The sequence below is a fragment of the Esox lucius genome, chromosome 12 (assembly GCF_011004845.1).
Source record: "Esox lucius isolate fEsoLuc1 chromosome 12, fEsoLuc1.pri, whole genome shotgun sequence".
NCBI lineage: Eukaryota > Metazoa > Chordata > Actinopteri > Esociformes > Esocidae > Esox > Esox lucius.
The window spans coordinates 4,247,228-4,269,047 of record NC_047580.1 but is presented as its reverse complement, the minus strand read 5'-3'; the positions used below and the strand labels follow the sequence as shown (position 1 = coordinate 4,269,047).

At 40.3% G+C, this 21,820-nt stretch overlaps 1 protein-coding gene across 5 annotated transcripts in view; it reads left to right on the top strand.

Annotated features, from left to right (window-relative positions):
* bsna (bassoon presynaptic cytomatrix protein a) overlaps positions 1-21,820 on the top strand; it is a 211,151-nt gene that overhangs the window by 155,812 nt on the left and 33,519 nt on the right. The gene's annotated exons all lie outside the window — the stretch shown is intronic.

Genomic DNA, 21,820 nt, shown 5'->3' with positions numbered 1-21,820 from the left:
TTTAAGCTACTGTATGTACAGTGTAGTGAAAATGTGCATATTGTTATAAGTAAGACTGACTACTGGTCAGGACAATGACAATGTCCTTAACAATGTTTACGTTCAACTGTTTCCTAATGGCAATGGGTCACAGACCTTTCTGCTGTGATTTCACCTAACAGTTACGTGAGTTAATTGATGTTTGATTTGATTCTTTGTGGGTTGTTAAGATCTAATGTATATTTGTGTTTCTAGTTTAGTCATACATTTGGCAGGATGTTAGGAAGTGCAACTCTGATTCCATGTCAATTTGTGGGCAGTGTGCACATACTGCGTCTTCTCCCTTGAGACTTTTCTGCCTGTCGTGGCCCTTTCTATAACAAGACTTATTAAGTCTATACATTGCCACATTTTCTCTTAATTTTGGATCCGTCACAGTCTCTCCTCTGTTACTCTCCTTTGTCTCTCTCCTCTGTTACTCTCCTGTCTGTCTCTCTCCTCTGTTACTCTCCACTCTATCTCTCCTCTCTGTCAATTCAATTCAACTTTATTAGCATGACAGTTATTACAACCATATCGCCAAAGTTAGAGGTACAGTAAGAAGGAGTCTACACGGTAGCAGCCCCATTTAAGGTCAAATCAAGAACAACAATAACCAGCATTGTCAGAAATATTCAGCAATAACAAAATGCTCAGAGTGAACAATAGGTACAAATAAAGAAATAACAGTCATATAAACACTAAGAGCAGAGATGACCGTCATCATCCGAAAAACCTAGCAACAGCTAAAACGTTGAGGTGAACAGTAACAATAAAGTGAGAATACATAAATAATGAATACAATTTAACAGTTCACAGCAGGTCACAGGTTATCCCTTTTTTTGTGGCACTCTCTGAGGAAGCGTCCAGCTAGGGGGGCTGTGTGTCCCTCCCCCAAGAGCACCTGCATCTTTTCCTCATTGGACAGCATGGTGAATGATGGCACTAGTGTTTCAAATTTATTAAAGAAATGGTGTCTGGTTTTTGTGTAGTGTTGGCAGTGTAGTAGAAAGTGCATCTCTGTCTCTACCTCACCTGTTGTACAGTGACCACATGTTCTGGATTCTTATGGTAACCAGGTTTTTTTGTGCCTACCTTTTTCAATGGCTAGGCTGTGGTCGCTGAGCCTGTACTTGGTCAGGATCTGTCTCTGCTTTATATCTTTGACAGTAAAAAGATATTCAGCCAATTCATAGTCTCTGTTTAGGGCCCGATAGCAGCTTAGTTTCTTTTGTGTTTTGGTTTGATTGTTCCAATGTTCCAGATAGGCCTTTTTGGTTTGTTTAACAATTTGGTTCACTCTGATTTGTGATTGTGAAGCAGTGCTGATCTGAGATGGAACGATGTTAGGTGTTAGTTGGTTAGTAATTCTCATGACCAGCTTTCTGAAAGGACTCTTTTTGTGGTTCAGTTCTTGGGTTTGCAGTGCTTCAAATTGCAGTGTGTCTTGGGGACTTGATTTAAGATGCATCCAAAATTTTAATGTTCTTTTTTTATGTTTATTATTAAAGGATAGCGGCCTAATTCTGCCCTGCATGCTGTTTCTCTCCTCTGTCTCTCTCCTCTGTCTCTCTCCTCTGTTACTCTCCTGTCTGTCTCTCTCCTCTGTCTCTCTCCTCTGTTACTCTCCTCTGTCTCTCTCCTCTGTTACTCTCCTGTCTGTCTCTCTCCTCTGTTACTCTCCTCTGTCTCTCTCCTCTGTCTCTCTCCTCTGTTACTCTCCTGTCTGTCTCTCTCCTCTGTTACTCTCCTGTCTGTCTCTCTCCTCTGTTACTCTCCTCTGTCTCTCTCCTCTGTCTCTCTCCTCTGTTACTCTCATGTCTGTCTCTCTCCTCTGTCTCTCTCCTCTGTTACTCTCCTCTGTCTCTCTCCTCTGTTACTCTCCTGTCTGTCTCTCTCCTCTGTCTCTCTCCTCTGTTACTCTCCTCTGTCTCTCTCCTCTGTTACTCTCCTCTGTCTCTCTCCTCTGTCTCTCTCCTCTGTCTCTCTCCTCTGTCTCTCTCCTCTGTTACTCTCCTCTGTTACTCTCCTCTGTTACTCTCCTGTCTGTCTCTCTCCTCTGTTACTCTCCTCTATCTCTCTCCTCTGTTACTCTCCTGTCTGTCTCTCTCCTCTGTTACTCTCCTCTGTCTCTCTCCTCTGTTACTCTCCTGTCTGTCTCTCTCCTCTGTTACTCTCCTCTATCTCTCTCCTCTGTTACTCTCCACTCTATCTCTCCTCTCTGTCTCTCTCCTCTGTTACTCTCCACTCTATCTCTCCTCTCTGTCTCTCTCCTCTGTTACTCTCCTGTCTGTCTCTCTCCTCTCTGTTTCTCCTATCACTTCATCATCTTGCACTGTTTATGGTCATAGTTCTGGTCTTGGTTGTTTTTGGATGTCTGGTCACGCACTTTATCCTTGCGGGTGGACGTCTCCGCATCTTCAGTCTTCCCTCAGTCTCCATCCAAGTGCCCACTTCAAAGAGGATAATAAAGCAGGAGAGCCAAGAGCAATTAAAACCAATAAACACCAATTATACCAAATAATTCTTCAATGTAGAGAGAGAGAATTAGAGAGTGAGAGAGACAAGCACTGCCTGTAAATTGAGTCCTTGCTCATGATGTTGTCCTGGCCATATTTGTTTAAAGATTTGATCACAGTCTGATCACAATGCATCTCTAAACTGTGAACACAATCAGTATGTAGGCTAGATCAGGACAACGAATATAAACAATTAGGAAAACGAATATTAACAGGGCATCTGAGATCACAATGCATTTTGGGTGCTCATCATGGACCCGGTCCCTCATTTCCATTCATTGCGATCTAAAAGGCCAAACTGGTTCTAGATTGGCTCCATTTATACCAGGTCATATCGTTATGATCTAAAAGGCCAAACTGATTCTAGATTGGCTCCATTTATACCAGGTCATATCGTTATGATCTAAAAGGCCAAACTGGTTCTAGATTGGCTCCATTTATACCAGGTCATATCGTTATGATCTAAAAGGCCAAACTGATTCTAGATTGGCTCCATTTATACCAGGTCATATCGTTATGATCTAAAAGGCCAAACTGGTTCTAGATTGGCTCCATTTATACCAGGTCATATCGTTATGATCTAAAAGGCCAAACTGATTCTAGATTGGCTCCATTTATACCAGGTCATATCGTTATGATCTAAAAGGCCAAACTGATTCTAGATTGGCTCCATTTATACCAGGTCATATCGTTATGATCTAAAAGGCCAAACTGATTCTAGATTGGCTCCATTTATACCAGGTCATATCGTTATGATCTAAAAGGCCAAACTGATTCTAGATTGGCTCCATTTATACCAGGTCATATCGTTATGATCTAAAAGGCCAAACTGATTCTAGATTGGCTCCATTTATACCAGGTCATATCGTTATGATCTAAAAGGCCAAACTGATTCTAGTTTAGCTCCATTTATACCTGGTCATATCGTGCTTTTTTCCCTGATAATTTTCTGATTGTGCTCCCATTTTTTTGCCAGTGTAGGTGAAATCTAAACCCTCAAAACGTTTGTCTTATATCTGTTATTCATTAATATGCACACATAACATTCAAATATTATTATTTTCTAATTTCAAAAAATCATCAGTCAGGAAAAATTCCAACAGATTGAATAGGGCCCCCATTAAGTCATTGAACCAATTACTGTATAATGACAGAAAATATTGCACAAGTTTGTTTAACACTAAGGACAGTGGAGGGGTGAATTGTTTTAAAACTGCTATGCCTGAAAAGGTTGGAGACCCCTGGTAGTACAAGATCAGTAAAATAATAGACAAGTTCAGGACGATAACAGAATATCAGAACAATAATAGGACAAGAACAGGACAATAATAGAACACCAGAACAAAAATACAACAAGATCAGGACAATAATAGAACACAAGAACAATAATAGGACAAGATCAGGACAATAATAGAACACCAGAACAATAATAGGACAAGATCAGGACAATAATAGAACACCAGAACAATAATAGGACAAGATCAGAACAATAATAGAACATCAGAAAAATTATTGACAAGATCAGGACAATAATAGACAAGATCAGGACAATAATAGACAAGATCAGGACAATAATAGAACATCAGAACTATAATAGGAGAAGATGGGAGGGATGGATTTAAGGAGGGTCTGGCATAGTGAGGGAAGGATTTAGGGAGGGATGGATTTAGGGAGGGACTGGCATAGGGAGGGAGGGATTTAGGGAGGGGTGGATTTAGGGAGGGACTGGCATAGTGAGGGAAGGATTTAGGGAGGGATGGATTTAGGGAGGGACTGGCATAGGGAGGGATGGATTTAGGGAGGGGTGGATTTAGGGAGGGACTGGCATAGGGAGGGAGGGATTTAGGGAGGGGTGGATTTAGGGAGGGACTGGCATAGGGAGGGAGGGATTTAGGGAGGGGTGGATTTAGGGAGGGACTGGCATAGGGAGGGAGGGATTTAGGGAGTCGGACGTAAGGACAGATGGATTTAGGGAAGGACAGATGGATTTCATAAATCATACACTCATACTCCTACCCTCTCTTCCAGGCCCATGCTTCCTTGGCTGGTCTTAACTCCTTGCCTGTCTTACCACCTTGCCCATCTAAATAATACTTAGAAAGATAGATAATATATTTCATCAAGATGCATGCCAACAGAAAGAGCATTGACATCAGATAAAACAAGGACGCATCAACCAATTCCAACCTGTCAGTTTTTTACGTCCATGTTGGCTGAATCTCCCCGGAGAAAGCATCCAAGCGCACAAAACTGGGCTCTGTCTCAGTATGTGTAGCTTATGTATCTGATTCTGTCAGACAAAAAATAAAAAGACATGTCATACTCTCTTTGGCCTGACAGCATCAGTTTCGTTGGCTACATGAGACAGGGGAGCATTGTTTTGCTTGCATGGATGCTTTCTTGAGATTTGTGAGATTCAGTCTCTTATGAAAGCAAAGAATGTTAGTATGGTAGGAGGGTACACTAGTATACTTCTTCTATACTCACACTTCAGTATCCTGCATCAGGTGAGCAGAGATACATGGTCTCATGTCCCTCTTCTCTCAGAGGTTCATGGTCTCATGTCCATCTTCTCTCAGAGGTATATGGTCTCATATCCTTCCTCTCTCAGAGGAACATGGTCTCAAGTTTGGTGGTCCCTCCTCTCTCAGAGATACATGGTCTCATGTTGGGTTGTCCTTCCTCTCTCAGAGATACATGGTCTCATGTTGGGTGGTCCCTCCTCTCTCAGAGATACATGGTCTCATGTTTGGTGGTCCCTCCTCTCTCAGAGATACATGGTCTCATGTTGGGTGGTCCCTCCTCTCTCAGAGATACATGGTCTCATGTTGGGTGGTCCCTCCTCTCTCAGAGATACATGGTCTCATGTTGGGTGGTCCCTCCTCTCTCAGAGATACATGGTCTCATGTTGGGTTGTCCCTCCTCTCTCAGAGATACATGGTCTCATGTTTGGTGGTCCCTCCTCTCTCAGAGATATATGGTCTCATGTTGGGTTGTCCGTCCTCTCTCAGAGATACATGGTCTCATGTTGGGTTGTCCCTCCTCTCTCTGAGATACATGGTCTCATGTTGGGTTGTCCCTCCTCTCTCTGAGATACATGGTCTCATGTTGGGTTGTCCCTCCTCTCTCAGAGATATATGGTCTTATATTGGTTTCTTGGAACTGACTCTAGGGAAGTTGTTCAAGGATACATTATGTGTGTCTAGAACTGGTGCAATGTGTGTAATACTAGGAATCACAAGGAGGAGTGTGTGTGCGTATGGTTGCATATGTGTGCGTGTGTGTGTATGTGTGTTTGTGCAATCGTATAACAAAGAATCAAATCTTCTAGGTACACACAGCAGTAAGGTACAACATTAAGTTCCCTGACAGGTTTTATATACAGATCACTAGGTGACCACTGTAAGCAAAAATACACACACACCCAGACACACAGACAGACAAGCCCACACACTTACACACTGTTTTGGCTGTCAGATAAAAGTTATGTAATTAAAGTGTCTATTTTGTTATGATAATGCCAGTCTTTTAAACCCCTGCAATGCAAGTCAAACGTGCGGTTACATAACCACAACACACAGCCATAATAACCTGCAGTTTGCCTGCCTTTTCTAAACATTCTACTATATCCCGAATAAATGTGGTTTGCCTGCCTTTTCTAAACATTCTACTATATCCAGAATAAATGTGTTTTTCTTGCTTTTTCTAAACATTTAGTCAGTTACTTTTTTCTGAGAACACTCCCTGTTAATGCAGTCTTTCACATGCTGCATGCATCAGTTGTCTAAGTGTAGTAAGCCTCAGACCAGTTAAATGAAAGGTACACTATATAGCCAAAACTATGTGGACACCCCTAGGTATTATTGAGTTCAGGTGTTTAAGCCACACCCATTGCTCACAGGTGAAACTATAATTGGGAAGTGGAAACGTATAGGAGCAACAGCAGCCCAACCACTAAGTGATAGACCACTAACAAACTCACAGAGCGGGGCCACCAAGTGCTGAAGCACGTAGTGCATATAAATCACCCATCATCTGTTGTGTCACACACCATAGTTTGAAACTGCCTCTGGAAGCAACATCAGCACAAGAACGGTGCGTCAGGAGCTTCTCAAAATGGGTTTCCATGGCTGAGCAGCTGTACACAACCTTACATCAACATGCACAATGCTAAGCATTGGCTGGAGTTGTGTAAACCATGCCACCACTGGACTGAAGCAGTGGAAACGTGTTCTCTGGAGTGATGAATCACACTTCACTATCTGGCAGTCTGACTGACGAATCTGGGTGTGATGGACGCCAGGAGAACGCTAACTACTGGAATGCATAGTGCAGACTGTAAAGTACAGTGGAGGAGGAATAATGGTCTGGGGCTGTGTTTCTAGGCTTGGGCTAGGTGGGGCTGTATTTCAAGGCTTGGACTAGGCCCCTAGTTCCAGTGAAAGATCATCATAATACTACAGGAAATGAAGACCTTTTTGACAATTAGGTGGCAAGGGGAAGGCCCTTTCCCGTACCAGCATGACTTTGCCCCTGTATAGTAATCGGGGTCCATAAAGACATGGAAAAACAAGGTTGGTGTAGGGGAACTTGAGTGGCCTGCACAGAGACCTGACCTCAACCCCACTGAACACCACTGAGATGAATTGGAATAGTGATTGCGAGCCAGGCTTTCCCATCCAACATCAGTGTCTGACATCACAAATGCTCTTTTGGCTGAATGGGCTCAAATTCCCACAAAGACAGTCCAAAAGGGGTTAATGTCCATGGTTTTGGTAAGGGTTGTTCAACAAACTCATATAGGTGTGATTGCTGCTTTTCCACATGCTTTTGGCCATATAGATTTTTTGTATTAGAAATCAGATTACACTCTGGCAGGGTTCCTGATGATAAATGCAGTGAATATGGTACTTAAACAACACATCAACACTATGATATTGACACATATTTCTTATATTGCTATGTGGGTGTTTGAGTTTGTCTTCTGGTTAACTGAAGAACTTGGTAAACTGAGTGACTTGAGGAAAGTTATTGTTGGAGAAAGACTGACACCCAGTCAACTGAGAAACTGTCCAGCCTCTAAGATACAGTGACTATCCAAAATGGCTGCCTGTTCCCTCAATATTTATGTTGTGCCCTAGTTTTTATCAGGCCCCTGGCCATAACAAGTGCACTAAAGAGATAATGGGTGAAGCTACAGTCTCATGTCATTACTGTTTCTGTTAGAGTAGCAAGGCTGTTAGTTTAATGACCATGATTTCGGTTCTGCCGTGGATTTACTGATGTTTCACAAAGGATTAGGGAGCCACTCAACCCACGGCCCACATAAATGTAGTCACAACACGCCAGTGTCACTACTACAGCCCATCAACACTCCCCTCCTCCCTCTTTTTTTCTCACCGAACCTTCCAGGAGGTGAAGGAGGTGATGGATAAAATCCTTCACTCCTGATCCAGCCATTTTCCCTCTGTGTGTGTGTGTGCGTGTGTGTGTGTGTGTGGGGGGGGGGGGGGGGGGGGGTTAGCATGGGGGGGGGGGTACGTCACTGACACCCAGCCCTCCTCTGTACTTTGCCTGATGCTGGCAGGATTAAGATTATACGCTGTCTCTGAAATACCATAAACCCCTTTGCATTTCCCTGAATCTCAACTGCCACCCTATTCTCATCCTAGTGCAGTACAGTCAGCCATGGAGCTCTAGGGATTAGGGTGGCATTCCACCTTCTGGGTTACTCTGTCACATGGACCAGCAGGTTCAGTTCTGTCAGCAGTACAGCAACGACTGCCTGCCTCTTCTGAGTTATCATCTCACTCTCTGGGTCTGTAAGAGGTTTTGATGTGTATGTGTGTTGTCAGGTTCTGGACTGACATAGAGTGCCCTCTGCTAATATTGGCACCCTTGGTAAATATGAACAAAACGGGCTGTGAAAAAATTTCCTCATTGTTTATGCCCTTGATTGTTCATTCAAAATAATGACAAAAATCTAATGAAAGTGAAAAAAAAAAATATGAAAAAATCTATCTCATTATAGAAGAAATAGCATTTCTGAAATATATGTGGTACCCCTTAATTTAATACATTGTGTAACCTCCTTTACACTGAGGTTGCACAATGATAACAGCTCTGAGTCTTCTCCTTTAATGCATAACGAGGTTGGAGAACACATGACAAGGAATCTGAGACCATTCCTCAGTACAGAATCTCTCCAGATCCTTCAGATTCCGAGGTCCTGGCAGAGGCAGTCATATTTTGGTTTAACTAGTACATGATGAAGTCCATGGTACCATGTACTGCATCCTAACAAGTTGTCCAGTGCCACAACATTTCAGATCCACCCTCATTCTTCACAGGTACTTTTCTGCATGGCTATCCTTTCTGTCTACGCCTGCGTTTCATCTGACCATAGGACACACAGTGTAAGTTCCAGTAATGTTTGGCAAACTGTAGGCACTTATGTTTGTTGTTTAATGGTAGCAAACATTTGGAAACCTTCCCAAAAAAACATGTGGTTATGTAGGTGGCATCTGATCGTAGCTTTGGAAACTTTCTGACCCCAAGACACAACTCACATCTGCAACTGATAGTGGGAATGGGATTTTCTACCATTGAGCAATTTTCTTATGGCCATTTCATGATTTGTGCAGCTCAACAACCTTTAGTAGCACATCAATTCTGTGTTCTCATGCCTTTCCCATAGTGATGGATGACTATAGGAATTTAGCTTCTGTGTCACCTCACATTTATACCCCAGTGAAACAGGAAGTCATGGCTTACCAATTAATTGTTCCTAATCACTCAGGGGAACTTAAAAACGTAAAATGAATGAATGTACCTGATATTACTAGATTTACTTAGATTTTACTCATAATCCTTTCTAGGGGTATCAATAACTGCGGCACATGTTTTGCAGAAAACTATTTATTTAATATATTTCTCATGTATTTGTTTCAATAATTTTACTTCAATTAGAGATTACATTATTTTTTAATTAAAAGACCAAGATAAACATTACAAAAAAATCACAGCCAATTTTGCTCAGGGTGCCAATATCATTGGGGTTCACTGTATGGTCACAACCATTGGTCTAGTCTTTCTACAGCTGCTGCTTTACTGTATCTTTGTCTTATCCTCCACTCTTTCTTTTACACTCATTATCTCTCTCCATACACACTCTGGCCCTTTGTTAACACATTGTTGTTGTTGTACCAGCTCTCTCTGCATCTCCACCATGTTGCCTGCCTCTCCTCTCCCTCACTATCCCTCCCTCTTCTCACTGCCTAACGCTTCTGAGGTCTGATGAGAGCGGCTGTATAAATGTGATGAATAATTGAATGGTGGTATCCTAGTGTGTGGCAGCGGTAACAGTTCCAGCAGCAGCGCTATGCTTCAATGCAGATCTGCTGGCCTCAGCCGAACACTTTGATGGAGTGCAGTGTTGGGAGGGAGAGAGAGAGAGCGGAGAGGGAGGCAAGGGAGGGGAGGAAAATGGAGTCTCCATGCCTCATCCAACAATAGCCCTGTAACTGGTGTCCCCAGCTTTGTCTTGTCTAAGTCTTAAAACAGCCATGACCGAGCAGAAGGAGCAATGGGACATTGCAGGTGTTTGTGTGTGTGTGGAGCGTGTGGCCGCATTCTGCTGTAAACTACATGATCCTCTGAGGGTCATTCAAGCTTCATGAAGCTGAACAACATGGAACACGACACTGCCAGGTAATGTTGACACGGCTGTAGCCATGTCTCACCGCATTCTCCTGCTGACCCTGACAACAGTGTTGGGCAAACGCTTCCTCTTCTTCTTCATCAGACAGACAGGTAACGGTTCTATGTAGGGACATGTCCACTAACAATCCAATTTTTTTTTTTTAGAAAGTGTTCAGGACCAGAGGCACTGCTAGGATCACAATACATTCAGGGCTTAACCCCACCCCCACTCCTATATTTGAGGCAGTCCAAAAGTGACTAGTGTTTATCTTTGTCTTATATATGAATCTATTCAATCAGAAAAGAATGTACACTATTAATAAACACTTTTTATATAGCACAAGAGGCTCACAACTCAATTTATACTTCATTTCTGATGTAGTATGTATCTCTCATGTATTTTCATTCTATTTTATTTTATTATATTTTAAGTGTACAGTAAATAGATAGTTTGACCTCAGTGGCTTTTAGTATTTATTAAAATAGAATAATAATTTGGTGTTTGCTTACAGATGTAATATTTTAAACCTAATCAAGACTCTCAACAAAGTTTTTATCTCAATCCTCAGCATTCTCCACACTCAGAGAAGTATTTTTTTGTTCTTCTCCCATAGACCCAAAGACACCCAGGACTCAATAAAGCAGGCCACAGGCAGTCAGTTCTAAAGCTCAGCAGTGAAGCAGATTGCATTCTCAGTCAACCACTGTACAGGAAAGACAAGCTCTTTGTGGGTAACTGCATTAGTGACATTTTAACCCCCAGCTAAAAGAGAAATCATTGGAAGAGAAAGATGGCAAGTGAAGGTGTGAGAGTGAGAAAGAACATTCAAGGGTGAGAGAGTAAGAGAAGAAAGATAGAGCTGAGGGTTTGTGTGTGTTTATGGTTCCATGTAGGTATGTGTTTCAATGTCTGTGATCTATGTGTATTTGTACACCCCAAAAATAATAGAACCTTAACAATTCAGGATTCGTGTTAGGCGTTAGGGCTAGGTTATGTCACTGAGGTATATATTTTATTGAGTTAAAGGTTAGGGTAAGGTCTCAGGTCCCCATTAAGATAGAAACACAAACATGTCTGTGTTGGTGGAAGGATGGGTTCTGCAGGTGTTTCATTGTGTGTCAATGTGTTTCTATAGATCCCATTGTTGATGAGTGTAAGATGCTGTTTGTACTTATGGAGGTCTACATTATCTCTCCCCCAATTGTGTGAACAGACCCACGCTCTCTTTTCCCTCTGACAGAAAACCGGTTCACCCTGGGTTACCACCACCAGCCAAGGCTAACATTCTTTCTCACTGTCTCTCAGAGCAGCATTTATAAGATCAGTCTTTGGTAAGAGCTCAACTGGGGCAATTCAGCGGTACTTGGAAAAAGTATATTGAACTGCAGATGGAAAATTTAATACGGATGAAGGTATAGAAGAATAGAAAGAAGTAGAAGAAAGTAAAAATGAATGGGTTTGACAGTGAAACTCTGAGAATAATAAAAACACAAGCTTAAAAAATTCTGAGCAAATTCGGGGAAGGAATTACAAAAAAAGGAATTATAAAAAAAATGCACCAAAAGAGAGAATTGTGATTTTGGAGAAAAGGATAGCGAGAGAAAGACAGATATCTAAAGAGCTAGCCAACAGGAATACTAGGAGAGAGTTTGAAGAGCAGGAGAAAGAGAGAAGCGGTAATCTGCTAAATGACTTCTAATATACATTGGGCTCATTTTCGGTTCCTTACTATGGTTCTTCCTCGCTAGCACCCTCTCTGGTACTCATCCTCCCAGAGACCAGCTACTCAGGAACCGGTCCTCAGATTAGTTCTACTGGACATGCCCAAAGTAGTGGGCTGATTGCAAGCCCAGATAGTGGTGTAATGAGCACTGACAGGGTAGAGGGCAGAGGGTGTGGTGGAGAGGAGACAGTGCATTACCGTAACATCACATGAAACCTCGAAACTCCACCAAGGCCCACGTATCACTTGCTAGCTAGGAGGATTGATAATCAGTGATGGCACTGGGATGAGTGACATGCTCTGACTGACCGAGGAATTGTAGCGGTGGAGGACTGTCTTTCTAGGAGATGCAGTATAGAGGGACATCAATACCTCTGGCTCTCAGAGGCTCTTGAAGATGCTGGCTGGGCAGATGAATGAATCAGCAATCTCAGTGGGCTTTTACTTCCCCCAAGAGGCTGATTTACTTTATATGCAGTGCGCTATATACAGATTGGCTGCCATTTGGAACCCAGCCCTATAGTCTTTACCTTACTGCACCATGATGGGTGGATGTCCCTCTACATCTCTCCTGTCTCCTATATCCCATCATCGGACCACCGCTCTTAATCAGGCTCTCCATCCCTTTGTTTTCCTTCTGACCACTATTTCCTGCTCTAACCATCTCCATGACCTCTCTGTTTTCTAATCTACTCTCTCCCCTCCCCTTCATTCATTGCGTTTAACACTTCTATTCCTTGCTCTCTCTTTTTTCTCTTCCTCCTCACTATGGGACTTTCCCGTATCTTCTTTTTTTTCCTTCCCATCACTCTTGCTCTATTTGGCCTTTTCTCCTCCCCATCAGCCACTTTTCTCTCTTAGTTTCACTCTTCATCTTTTCTTCTCTCTCCTTCTCTTCATTACGCAGTAGGAGACTCTTTTTCTTCCTCTGGTCTGCCCTGTGTTGAGTGGTCCTCCATTTTGCAGCCTTGTGTAATAGTGTACTGTAGTGCTGCCTGGAGCAGAAGCAGTGCGCTAGAGCAGAACAATGGTGCCCAGGGTAAAAATAGCTTTTTTCCAGCTTGGCAGAGGAAGGGGGAGGGTTTCTGGCTGCTGCACTGTACAATTCAAGGAGCAAGGGGACAGAGTGGTCTATATGAAGATTTACACTAGACTACTAGTGTACTACATAATGAAATTAAGATGACCAATGCACAACATTTAAAGGGGAGCTTGGTGAATTATTTGGATGAAAACAGGTGTGTGTTTCCACAAAGATAGTAAAACCTGACAAATCGGTTTATTAGCCAGTCCCCAGTTGGAGAAAAAAAAGTTTTGTTTAGTTATTAGGTTAGGGTTTTGGTTTGCAGGATAGGTTTTGGGATAGATGTAGAGGTTAGATTTAGGGTAGCTTCAAAAACCAAGCCATTCTACATTAGCCATGGATGTTTAAATATGTTGGATCCCAGTTATTTTAGTTTTAACTAAAACATTAAGAATAAATCCAATTCAATATATTGCTTAAGATGTATATACTTTTTAATACTTTTAAAACTTTTAATTACCAAAATAATGGAGCATTTACTTAATTTGCTCAATTGTTTTACATATTGAGATTCAGTGATAACATCACCAAGTTTTACCAGTTGCTTTATTGCAAATGCAATATATTGCAGTAATTTGCAGCAATATTTTCCAAAGCTGATATATGAGAAATGAATACATTTGTTGAACCACAAGAAAATAAGAATAATTATCTTATCAGAGAGAGAGAGAGCGAGAGAGAGAGAGACTCATTTATGTTTTAATTATACCAACATAGTATTTATGTTTCTTGGATACTTCATGTAAATTCCAACTTCTTGAAAGTATTTTAATTGTTTTAATTCCTTTGTTGAATATATATGTATATATAAATATATCCGCAAGCGTAAATGGCAGGGTCCTCAACTTCCAAGACCACCATGGCACCCATTTATTTTACATTTGTTGTCAGTCATTCCCCATTAACTCCCCACTGACTCCCATTAATTTTCCACTGACCTCCATTCTTTTTCCATTGACTCCCATTTATTCCACATTGATTTCCATTAATTCCCCATTGACCTCTATTCATTCCCCATTGACTTCCATGTGTTTCCCATAGACCCCTATTCATTCCCCATTGACTTGTATGTGTTCCCTGTAGACTCCTAGTGAATCACCATTGACTTCCATGTGTTCCCCATCGATCCCATTGACTTCCATGCGTATACCATAGACTCCCATTGACTCCCATTCATTCTCCATTGCCCCCATTCATTCTCCATAGACTCACATTCATTCTCCATTGACTGTCATTTCCTATGCAGCCCCAAGCATTTGTTGATTATAGTGCCACCATCTGAGCTGAAAGTCCGTATTGCCCAGCGACAACCCGCGAAACCTGAAGGATCTGGAGAAGGTCTGTATGGAGGAGTGGGCCAAAATCCCTGCTGCAGTGTGTGCAAACCTGGTCAAGAACTACAGGAAACGTATGATCTCTAATTGAAAACAAAGGTTTCTGTACCAAATATTAATTTCTGCTTTTCTGATGTATCAAATACTTATGTCGTGCAATAAAATGCAACTTAATTATTTAAAAATCATACAATGTGATTTTCTGGATTTTAGTTTTAGATTCCGTCTCTCACAGTTGAAGTGTACCAATGATAAAAATTACAGACCTCTACATACTTTGTAAGTAGGAAAACCTGCAAAATCGGCAGTGTATCAAATACTTGTTCTCCCCACTGTATATGGCAAGGAAAGTGAAAAATGTCACCAGTTACAAGCTGGAAAGGTCAGGCATGGTCAGACATGGTGACACTAAGTATTTATATGGATTCTTCATACTCTAGTGAGTAATTATCGAAAGCCATGTTCCATGTCACAACATCTAGTTTTTTTGTTATAAGGCAATTTGCATAGGCCAAATTCAGGTGTAGAGTTTTGCACTGGAGCCAATGAAGTGGGTGACTAAAGTCCCGCTAGCTATACCCTGTATCTTCCCCCATGAATTTACATTCTATATGGATTCTTTATACCCTATTGAGTAAATCTCAAAAGCAGTGTTACACCACACAATATCAAATCTTTATGATATAAGGCAATTTGCATAGGTCAAATTCAGATACAGAGTCTTGCACTGGAACCAATAAAGTGGGTGACTTCGAAAGTGCTGCTAGTTAACCATCTATTTTCCCACATGAATTGAGACTATATATATGGATTCAATATACCACTGTTTCTCAATCCTGGTCCTGGGGACCCAAAGGATTGCATGTTTTTGTTTTTGCCCTAGTACTCAAATTAAAGACTTGATGATAGGTTGATTACGTCAATCAAGTGTGTGAGTGGTAGGGAAACATTTGCAACAGGTGTATGAGTACTAGGGCAAAAACAAAAACGTGCAACCCTTTGGGTACCCAGGGTCAGGATTGGGAAACAGTGTTCTATAGGTTATCTTTCTATCTCAAAGTATATTACACCAGCAGCACTTTCTTAGCCAACCACTTCATTGGCTCCAGTGCAAGATTGTACCTGAATTTGGCCTATGCAAATTGCCTTATCACAAAAAACCCAGACGTTGTAACGTGAAACACGGTTTTCGAGGATTACTCACTAGATTAGAGTGAATCCAAATAGAGTGTCAATTCATGAGGGAAATAAGAGTATAGCTAGCAGCACTTTCTTAGTCACCCACGCCATTGGCTCCAGCGTAAGACTGAATTTGGCCAATAAAATTGCTTTATAACAAAAAAACTAGACATTGTGAATTGGAAAATGTTTCCCAATCCTTTTCCTGGGGACCCAAAGGGTTGTACATTTTTGTTTTGCCCTAGCACTCACACACATGCAACCCCACACACGTGCAACCATTTGTGACCCCAGGACCTGGATTGGGAAACAGTGCTAAAGATATTGGTCAATAGGGCAAGCACAAATTGTCTGTCAGGGGACATTCGTGTCTGTATGTGTATGTTCATACAGACTTTTGACTCAATAGTAACACTTTTAAGGCCATCGACAAAAACACTGGCAATGGAAAACGCAGTGGTGGTGCACTGCAATAATATGTTTTTTTTATATGTTTCACTAACAGTGTGTGTGTGTTTGTGTGTGTGAGTGACAAAGATATACACACTTACATTCTGTCAAATGGTTTTACATTAACCACCTTTTTACTGATGTATTTTCTCCGCCATCTTGCAATTTATCTCTTAATCCTTACAACCATATGGGGAGGCACATATGAGACACCAGTACACCGACAGTCAGGTCAATTGGACTACCGGTTGATTTTAAGATAATTTTTATAGTGGTCATTAGAGTAAGCAGAAAGGGTTATCTTCAGGGTGGAATTGGCATGATTGTGGAAAAAGTGCATTAAGACGTGGCCTGTGGCGCCCCTTGTGGAGGAATCTGGTCAGCTGTCATAATGTAATGCACACATGATGTGTATGCATCCATAAGTAGTTATAGTTGTTTGTTATGTAAGCATCTTTGGGTCTTTGAAAAGCGCTATGTAAATGTAATGTATTATTATTATTATTATTAAGTTTTACACTGGTCAGCAATTTTGTCTGCCATCTTGTAATATATCTCTTCGCTTTTAACACAAATAGGAACATATGTATAAGAGATATGCATACCGATTGCCAGGTCAATCAGAGATATTGTTGATTTTAACTACATTTTCATAGGTTCCATAAAGATTTCACTGTACAAAATATCCAAGATGGCGGACATGATAGGTTATTGCAGTGTTGCACGTACTGGGGAAAGAGGCATGCAAACAAAGAATCAGCATTCTAGGTCAATCGGGGTGAAAATGGCATCATTGCAGAAAAATGTGACACCCCTTGTGGAGGAATCGGGTTGGGTGTCTGTGTGAATAATATACCTGGTCTGTATTTTCATTGTGTCATAATTTAATGCACACATGAAGTGTACGCATCCATAAGTTTTACACTGGTCAGCCATTTTGTTCGCCATCTTGTAATATATCTTTTATTCCTTACAACCCTATAGGGAGGCACATAAGTGACACCTGTACACCAACAATTGAGGTCAATTGGATTACTGGTTGACTTTAAGGTAATTTTTATAGTGGTCATTATAGTTAGCATAAAAGGCAACATTTATGAAAAGTCAACTTGTGCCATAACATAAGATTGTGAGCGTCCTCACATACCTGGCTATTGTAATGTCAAATCATTTTTTATTTATTTTTTTATTCACAACAAAAGTCGAGATATTTCACCTGCTGTAACCATAGTAACCAGATTTATAGCAATATTTCCAAAACAGCATGTTGATTGGCCCACTTGAGTTCTTCAGTAGGCAGAGAAAAAGTACAAATACTTTATGTATTCCATTACTTCTTAGCTGATTAAATCAGAAAAGATTATAAAAATATCTCCAACCAAACTCAAACTACTTAAATCCGAGTAACCATGACAACAGGATTTTCCCCCTACTTTTTAAAAACAGATCCATTGGAAAGTACTTTCTGAATTAGATACACAAACACGGCTTTATGTATATGTAAGTCTACGTTTCACCTACAAGAATCAGAAAAAAATATGAAAATATCCCTTACTAAACTTATGATATTACAACCGCAGTAACCATAGCAATTAGTGCATATATTCCTCTACTTGTCAGCTATTTATATCATAAAAATATCCCAAACAGCTGTGGTTTAACCCACTTTCCCAGCACGGCAAAAAAAAAGTACAATTACTTCATATATTTCTCTGCTTACCTGCTTAAATTACAAATTTAATTAAAAAATCTCTTACCAAACTTGAGCTACTTCAGCCAGAGTAACCATAGCAACAGGATTTTCCCCTACATTTCATGAACAGTTCCAATGGAATGTACTTTCTGAACCAGATAGACCAAACATGCATTTACTTAAATCTATCCATACCTCTCACTTATTCAAATCAGAAAAAATCCTTGAAAATGTCTCTTACCAAAATCAAGAAACAACCGCTGTAACCATAGCAACATGTTTTTTTGCAATATTACCTAAACAGCTGCAGATTAACCCACTGCAAAATTATCAGTTTCTCTGGTTTTACTATTCATAGGTATGTGTTTGACTAAAATTAACAGTTTTGTTTTATTCTATAAGCTACTGACAGCATTACTCTCAAATTCCAATAAATATATTGTCATTTAGAGTATTTAACAACTGGTCAAAATAACCAAAAAAAGATGCATTGTTTTCAGACCTCAAATAATGCCAAGAAAACAAGATTTATATACATTTTTCAAAAACAAAATACTAATATTTTAACTTAGGAAGAGTTCAGAAATCAATATTTGGTGGATGCGTCTTGGCATGCTCTCCACCAGTCTGTCACCTTTGCTGTTGGGGGACTTTATGCCACTCCTGGCACAAAAATTCAAGTAGCTCGGCTTAGTTTGATGGCTTGTGACCATCTATCTTTCTCTTGATCAAATTCCAGAGGTTTTCAGTGGGGTTCAGGCCTGGAGATTGGGCTGGCCATGACAGGGTCTTGATCAGGTGGGCCTCCATCCACACCTTGATTGACCTGGCTGTGTAACATGGAGCATTGTCCTGCTGGAAAAAAACAATTCTCAGAGTTGGGGAACATTGTCAGAGCAGAAGGAAGCAGGTGTTGTTCTTCCAGGATAACCTTGTACTTGGCTTGATTCATGGGTCCTTCACAAAGACAACTCTGCCAGATTCCAGCCTTGCTGAAGCACCCCCAGATCATCACTGATCCTCCACCAAATTTAACAATGGGTGCGAGACACTGTGGTTTGTAGGCCTCTCCAGGTCTCTGTCATTAGACAACCAGGTGTTGGGCAAAGCTGAAAATTTGACTCTTCAGAGAAGATGACCTTATTATTTTCCTCTATGGTGCAATCCTTATGGTCTTCAGCAAACTCCAGCCTGGCTATTCTTTGCTTCTCATTGATGAAGGGCTTTTTTCTAGTTTTGTACGACTTCAGCCCTGCCCCTAGGAGTCTGTTTCGAATCATCCTCACTGTGCACTTCACCCCAGCTGCTGTTTGCCTTTCTTTTTTATAGGTCACTTGATGTCATCCTATGGTTGTTGAGTGACATTTAAATGAGTTGACGATCATCTCAGTCAGTGGACAGTCGTTTTCGCCCTCTGCGAGTCTGTAGCTTTGTGGTCCCCAATGTCTGTTGCTTGACTTTGTTCTTATAGACCGTCTATGAAATTTTCAGGATGGAAGCAACCTGACACTCACTGACAGTAAAGCCAGAATTGAACCCTTCTTTTCCTCACTCAAAGCTTTTCTTTTCAACTCTTTTGTCATGCTGAATAGTTTTTTTTTTAATTCAAATTACCTTTGAGGTTCTACTTGCACTGTTTTTGCCATCCAGCTGGTCCTATTGCAAGAGAATAGTGATGACCACAGCAGTGCTTTTTATACTTTTCCTCGTTAAATTAGATTTGGGTCAGGTAAACCTAATCAGTACCTCATTAAGGAAAATTAGGTTTGCCAGTGTTGGAATTTAACAGATACTGGAATGGAATGGCTGTTATACATGTAGAGATGCTGATTTAAGATAAATTAGGAGTGGTCTCTTAATTTTTTCCAGAGCTGTATATTTAAATATATATTTTATTATATAATTATATGTAATTAAATAATTGTATATTATTTACATATGTAATTATATAAATTAATAATACTAAATATGAACATGAACATAAAAATAATAATAAATAATTCCTTTACGTATTTATTCATTTCAGAATATGGTACATTTAATCCTCCATAAGAAAACGATAACAAATAATTTGTTTCAACAACAAATAACATTACCCCTCCAATTATTATTGTATTACCCATTTCTTTTAGGCAGGTAATGTGAGTTAGTGCATTACCAATTAAGTGCCCTTTTCTACATGCAATGTAAGTTGTAATTAGTTTGCATTTCCTATGAAAATTAACACTGTTCAAATTTTCTCTATTAGTTTACTAAGTACAGAGAGTAAACTGATTGGGCAGCTGTTAGAGCTATCAAAAGATAGTTTTGGAATTACCTTCCATGATCGTTGACACACCCACTTGTTTAGGATTTTGGGGTGTGCATGGTTTAGGGTACAAGAAAGCACAGGGCGAATGAAGGAAAGTTAATGCACTGGTCTAGTCAGAATAATACAGCAAATTGGGGTGGCAGTATTACTTTGTCTTATGCAGAATTGCTGGTATGAATCCACTAGCAAATAAAAATGCATAGGATAAGGATATATTTTGTGGCTTAGCTAATAACACTTAAGAGAACCAAACAAAACACCTACTGCTTGAAATGCACTATTGAACAGCTTGGCAGTTGTTGTAGTGAGGCTTTTATGCTTTTGTCAATAACTCATTTGATCTCAGATAGAAAAGTTTACCATCACTGCACACTATTGATGGTGTAGTCTTATAGTAGCCTTTTCATTTCATTCTGTTTATTTTCATCTCTTTCTAGTAACATCATCTTTGTACCAACCACTTGTCCACCAGTTTTTGGATAATGTTATTGTAAATGGTGCAGATAGGGAATCATGTGTAGGAGTGTAATTAGAGAATTTTATACAAATGGAACAAATTACCAACAGAGGGTAGAAATAATCAGTTATCATTCTATCAACACTTGCCCTTTCAGAAAGTGCGTCAGCCCAGCAATTTCTGTGACAGTTACGTTTGAAAATCTAATTTCAAGATGGTGTAAGCATTGATGATTATCTGAATAAAGAACACTTTTAACTTCTCATATCAGGATAGACACTATGTAGTGTTCTGCTCTGCAGGAGAAAAACCTAACATTTCCTTGAATTCAATTTCTGAAATGTTTCTATTCTATTTACTTAATTTATTTTGTCAGACTTCAGGATATGAAATGAAGGTTAGGAATGACTTTTACCTCTCTTTTTGACTTGCGTCCTTGAGTGTGATAAAATGTACTGTATGTTTTTAAGATGTGTGTTCAGAGGCATTGCTAGGGTTTTGAATGTACAAACTGGACAAACATTTCGATGTACATGCTCAGAGGTGTTGTTAGGGTTTTGAATGTACATGCTGGATGAAAATGTTGATGTACATGCTAGCAGCCTACGCGTCAACATTGTCATAATGCGTCATAATCGGAATTATAGATGAATAGATCAATGGCTATTTTTTTTATTATTATTTTTGGGGTCAATTTGAGATCCAGGGCTATTCATAAAAGATCTGAGGCTATAGCCCTAGACGCCCAGACCTAACAACGTCACTGTGTGTGTTAATGACTCCAATTAACTTTACCTGACTGTTGAAAACCTGCATGAAGAGATAGAATAAAGAGAAAATGGAACAATAGCCTCTATATGATATTTGGTTTTACTAGACTAGTACATTCTGAATTATTCTCTCGCAGCATTCTTGCATTCTTATCATCACTATGGTATCAACACATCTGGGAGAAAGGAATCAATGAGTTGGTCAACACAAGATATACAGGGTCTGTTTTTACATGCTGTGTTAAATGCTTAATAGCTTTTGCCTCAAACACACTAAATTTAAGATTATTTGAACTGTGTAATAACTTCCAAATAAAGAAATGTGAAAATGTGCCTACACACACAATAAGTATTGAGGATCAAACACAAACCAGTTAAGATATATGGGGATTATGTCTCTAGTGTTAAGAGGCTTACTTTTCAAGGCAATACTACTGTATCTCTGTGATTGTGGGAACATCATGCTGGTTCCCCAGTTGGGTTGTACAGGCATGATGCCTCTTCATCTGGTGGCAGCCTGCCGATAGACAATTCTACTTTCTCCTATGAGACCCACAGACTTAATCACAGGGAAAACATG